Source organism: Melozone crissalis, unplaced genomic scaffold (genome assembly GCF_028551555.1).
Source record: "Melozone crissalis strain CALT ecotype California unplaced genomic scaffold, PUWL_Pcris_2 ptg000009l_1, whole genome shotgun sequence".
Lineage (NCBI taxonomy): Eukaryota > Metazoa > Chordata > Aves > Passeriformes > Passerellidae > Melozone > Melozone crissalis.
In genome coordinates, this window is record NW_026535787.1 from 11,227,220 (window position 1) to 11,233,454 (window position 6,235).

A 6,235-nucleotide genomic window follows, 5' to 3' on the forward strand; every position below is an offset into this window, starting at 1 on the left:
AACAGGTTCTCTACATTCAATGTTTAAAGACAAAGCCCTGGAGCTGAAGGCACTCCTGAGTTTTTTCATTGAGCTGAACCATGGATCAAGATTTAATCTGTTGCCAATTCCCCACATTCATTAAGATCAGTTATTCCACAGAAAAACCCAAATATTCCAAGGGAATTGGTGTCAGATAAACTGTCTCTCCACTGCCCAGATAACCAACAAAGAAAAGCACCCCTTCAAAACACTCTTTAAATAGATGACTTGACTTTCAGCTTTGTAGGCGTGTTAAGAGATTTCAATTGCTACTTGTGAAAAAGCCTGGTGACGTCTCACTGTTGGGAAACTTAATTTTAGCACAAACAAGAAGTCAAGGAGGGAGAAAGGAAGGTAATAACACCCACCTAGTACTTGAACCTGCACAAAAATTTGCATTGGAAATATCAATCCTGCTGAATTTCAGTAAACACATATCAAGAAGTGGCTTTCATCCCTAAAGTTATTTCTTTTCTTTATTGTTTCTTTAAGAAATAGGATTGGTGGGATTCTTTTCACATTTATTCTCATGTTTACAACCTGCCTAATTTAAGAATTTTGGAATAAAGAGACTTTCAGTGTAAGCATATATACTTATACTGTTTTCTGTTGATTTTGAGAACTCTACTTGACATCAGAACAGATATTTTTTAAATTCATTCTGAAGCCAGAGTAAAATGTGCAACAGAAATTCATAAGTACTAAGAGAAACAGAAACCATAACTGCACTGTAAGAACTCCAGTAGCTTGAGCAACACACAGATCACATGGCAGTCCTCTGCACACAGGCAAAGGTCATTTAAGAGAGGAAAAACATTTACACCCAATTTCTACATATTAACTGAAAAGAAATTTTATATCTGGCAAATCTGAAATTTTACAATCTGAGTTTTCCACAATGGTACAAAGGTTATTAATGTTATCAAGACTGTCAAGTGAATGCCCACTGTAACTGTGAGTTACAGCAACAGCCTGGTGAATATCCTGTGCCCATATTAATCACTCTCATTCAATTAATCATTCAACCATTTCTCTGACTGACACTGCTGATGGAGCCTTGGATGGGAAGATGCAGGTAAACACCTCCTACTTGCACCAGATTTGAGCTGCAGTAGAGAGCACCTATTTCTCAACACCCAGCAGGAGACATGAGGCAAGGGAATTATTGCTTTTCTCAATTTTGCCTCTGTGCCTCTGGCTTACAGAAGTGAAATGACCAGAAACAACCACCTATGTTCTTGCTATATCCAGCTGTATGAAAAAATGCCAGAGAAATAGTGAAATGTGTACCAGGTATGAAATACCTGAAATGTAACAAGTAACATGTAACTCCAAAACTAATTTTCATCATTAATTTCTGTGACATTAGGAATAAAATATGGTTGGTTTTCCACAAGTATTTTAATTCATTAAGTATATTTTATGTAGGTTAAATCTGAAATAAGTAACACAGTATCAATAGCTTTAAATAGGAGGCCATACCTTTGGCTTGAAAGACAGTTACTTCCCTGGATTAACATCTGGTGTCCAGCCTATTCTTGACCCAAGATTTTTAAGAAAAAAGTTAGAGCCTATTTTTGCAATCCTATAGGCCTATGGTCGGACCCATCTTAAGCATTAGTATTCCTTCTTGACCATAAATGTTTTATCTACACACATAGGTATGTGGTGGGCATATTTCCACTTATCCAAACTTAAGAAAAAAAAAAAAAAAGGCTCCTTCTGAGTTGGTTGCACAGAGCTTAAATTAATCAGGTTGGGTTTCCTTTGGCGCAACATGTCTGTACTGAGGTGTCACCACACTCATTTGCATTTGTATTACTTCTCCCAAAGCTAATTACAACTATCTTTCTTGCCTAACTTTTTTCTTATTATTAACTTCAGCCAAATTCAATATATTATGCTAGTTCCAAATTAATGAAGGAAGTGTGCAATTTCCAATTTACATACTGCACTCTAACACCTTTTATGAGCTGAACTGCTTGCTATATTGTGATCTATAATTTGAAAAAGCCGGCATTTTGATGCATTAAATTGTAGGTAAAAGAGGATGAAAGAACATCGGAGTTTTGCTCATTCTTCATGCCAGCACGTTACTGACTCCTCCCTTAGCTTTGCCATTAGGATTCCAGGGGATGCCCAGGACAAGCCCAGCTGGAAGCACGAGGGGTTTTCCCCGCTGCCCTTGGCCTCCGCGCCCCCAGAGCCCACCGACCTCTCCCGCTTTCCCACCTCCAGCCCCGGCCAAACTTGGGGAAGTTACCTAGGCGGCGGGAGGCACCAGCCGAGGAAGCAGAGGGCTCCCGGGGGGCGGTGCGGGGCCGGGGCCGCCGCATCGCATCCCCCCCGCCCCGGGGGATGCTCCAAAGGGGAGGATTCTCCAAGGGGGAGGATGCTCCGCCGCGCCCACCCCCGCCCCGGCTCGGGCTGTGCTGGGGATAAACCGCAGGATTCCGCCCCCCATCCCCTTTTTTAACCTCTCAGCTCCTGCCCTCTCCCCTCTTACCTGGAAACGCGGTCCCGGGAGATGCGGGAGGCGCCCGAAGTTTGCCGGGGAGGGCGGGGGCAGATCCCGCTGGAGCTGGAGCCCAGTGCGGGGTGCGCGGTCCGCAGCGAGCACAGCCCAGGCGGAGCAGGCTCCCTTGCTCTGCTAAAGGGGGTGAAAAAAAAAGAAGGGGAGCGGATGGAGAGCGAGAGGAAGGCCCCCGTTCCTACGGGCTCCGCAGGCGAAGGGAGGAGTTAGTTTAATGAGGGAAACGTGCCCGAGTGGGCGCACGGCCGGGCGGGGCGCGAAAGTTGCGGCGCTCCGGAGCTCCAGCACCGCGGACAGCGGCACCGGCCCCGGGCACCCGCAGCCGCACATGGGGAGGAACCCCGCCCGCCGAATCGCTGATGGAAAACCCGGCAAGCTGCTCCAAACGTAAATTTCTATCACCCTTTGAAGATGGCATGCTATCCCTCCTGGGAATATGCCAAGCGGTTCCTGCCAGCACTCTCTGAAAATAGGGATCACGTCATGACAGCCTGAAGCATCACTGATATCCCCCCCAATACACAGAAATTATATTTTATTGTAGGCATTCTGACAGACTAGTGATCCACTACCACTGGCTGGTAAATATTATTAACCTTATTCTGCAGCTGAGGGCATTGGGACAGTGAGGTTAAGAAATGATTGATGTTTCATGCACAGAGCCAGATCCCTGTATGAATCCAGATCTGCACGTACTTAACCTGTGGGATGGCTTTCCTCTCCCGATCATTTCTTTCTCCTTGCTTCTTGTGTTGAATCATGGAATCAAGAGAGCCCCAGTTCCCTTTCATTTGGGGTCGAAAGGGAACTTAAAGACCGTCTCATTCCAACCCATGTGCCATGGGCAGGGACACCTTCCACTAGACCAGGTTGTTCACAGTTCCACCCAACCTGGCCTTGGACATTCCCAGAGATGGAGCATCCACAGCTTCTCTGGGCAGCTTCAAGTGTAGCAACCCAGTAACACTACAACTTGGTTATCAATACTTGTTTACAGAACTTCCTCAAGTACAGAAACATGACTTGAGGTTCTCCAGAAAATTTGTATTGTGAATGCAATACTCCAAAATAAAGCAGCACAGTTTTGTGAGAAACAACCAATAAGGAGCATGAGAACAGAACCAGATATTTTATCTACACAGAGATGGCCATGAAGTAAGTCAGGTAAGAATTCACATTTTAGGCACTCTCAAGCAGAAAGAAGAGTATTTGCCTTTTGTAAACATCAGCAAACAAAAATTTCCAGAAATTAAATGCTTATTATCTCCAGTCCATGAAATATTATGTAAACATTCCAGGACAACAAACAAGCTGTGTTCAACATCATTGTAAAAGCACTGCTAAGTTATTTTTGAAAAAAAAAAAAAAAAAAAAAAGAATTTTACATTGAGAAAGGAAATTTTCATTACTAGTAATTCACACAAAGTGGAAAAAAAGTACTCACCACTTGCTGTTTGTCAGATATAGTTTAGCAATTGAAAAAAAATGAAGACAGACTTGTGGAAAGCTCATCAATGATCAAGAAAGACAAGGAGTAGGTAAGGTTATCTTAGAAACAAAATGCATGACACTTCAGTTCATCAACATTTATATTATCTACTCATGTGCATGCCTTTTCTAAATACCTGTACGGCATGAGAATACAAGCTACAGCTGTGAAAGTGGAAGAGAGTATGGAAGGCTGGGCAGATGGAAGTAATTAAAGTAATTAAATAATTGTTTGGTATGTATGTATTTTATTTTAAATAACTCAGCCTTCCCAAGGTGTATACTGTTTACTGTACATTCTAAAATGTCTTCTTTTTCTACTGAGCTGCCTTTTGTTAGCTAAGAAAAAATTTTACCTATATATGTGTACATACACACACGGCAAAACCCAGTTCCAGGCATTTACAACATTTTGCAAAATGGAGCAAAACTGAAAGAAAGGCAGGCTCCGAAATCTCAGAATCTGAGATGTAGACAGTAACATAAGCTTAGAAGAAGGGATTTAGAATAGCAACACACTAAAAATTGCCTGGTGGAAGTTTCCCCAACAAGAGCCTGAAAGCAGGTGTGCCAATTAGACTCCTCACAGATTGTGCAGGGAAGACACAGGCCTCTTCAGTGGAAGTGTCTTGGAGCATATCCAGTTCTGATCCATGACTATGGATATGGCTGTGTCAAAACTCAGGCTGCTATGGCTTCACACCCAGCAGTCACCTCACTGTACAGATGGCCTGAGAGATGGAGCATGGAAGAAGACAGCTGAAATGCTGGTGGCAGGAGTCATGAACTGACTGGGACCAACTGCACAAAGCAATGGATGACATCCTGCTGTGGCAGAGAACACTTGCTTTGCTGCCCTGGGCTAGCCACTTATTCCCAGTCAGGAAAATCATTCAGGGTAGTGTCCAGTCTGGTGTGCTCATTTTACAGGGCAATCAAAACCATCCTCATGATTGACACCTGGCAGTGTGTCTGACATGGCACAAATTCTTGGCATCCATGGTCTCAGGGCAGTTTCTACCAGAGAAAAATTTTTTTCAGACAGTGAAAAATCAAAATTAAACAAGGACCAAGCAGTTATGATCAGAAATTATCAAGGACTGAATAATGATCAGCTCAGAATGTAATTAAAATTACAAGATGCATGAACACATTCTTAAGACAAGATATCTTTGGCCTCCTCCATTTTGCTGTAGAGCAGACAAAGTCCTCTTATGCCAGACAGACAAAGTATGGGACAGCAACAGCAAAAATCTGCCTTCATTGCAGAGCTTATAGTCTATTAAGGTAAAAGTCTTGAGAAGAATAATGTACTTACTGTACTGCTGTGTGGGCAGCATAAGTTCTAAGTGTTCTTAATTATTCATTTCTTTGCTGCTAAGTGCTTTGATTTTAAAATGATGTGATGTGTACATGCAGTGTTGATACTCAGATAACTTAATTGTTTTGGTAATATAACAAGGCATATGATGTAATGTCAATAGAGTGCACCTTGTGTGCATTCCAAGCCTTTCCATGTGGATGCTTATCCTCTAGTGACAAAGCTAATGATTCCTAATACGTGCACAGGGTAAGAAAGCGACTGCTGTGATGGACACTTAATAAACAGTTAAACAGATTGGTGGGGGAGCCAAGAAAAAGCCTCAAAATCTTGGCTTGGAACTGGTTTTGGGATGATATAAGCAGATGCAACAGATTTGAATATGAAAAAAAGGAGAAGCCTGAGGGAGAAAGATACTGAACTACTGCAGATATTTGTTCATAATTACAAACTATCATCTTCCCTCCCAAAAATATGCTCCAAGCAACACCAAATTTACAGTGTATTCCAAGGAGTAATTCAGGCTCAAAAATATTAGTTACTATAGGGAACAATGAATTTTCTTCTCCAGGTGTTTCAATAAGGGAGTACAAAGTATCTAATTAAATGTAAACAGGCAAGTGGGTATTCATGCCTTCCACTGATGCCTGGGAAAATCATTCTGTTGACTATACAGAAAATCTACATTTCTAATCATATCACCAAAACAGCAATAAGTAGATAGCTTTCATTCTTTTTTTGTTTTTTTTTGAGGTTCACATCCATTTGTTTTGAAGCAAAATAGAACTGGAAATACACATAGAGAGAAAGGGAAATAAAATCTAGGCAATTACTATCATTATGGCTCTGCCACTTGGGAGCAGTAGCATTTA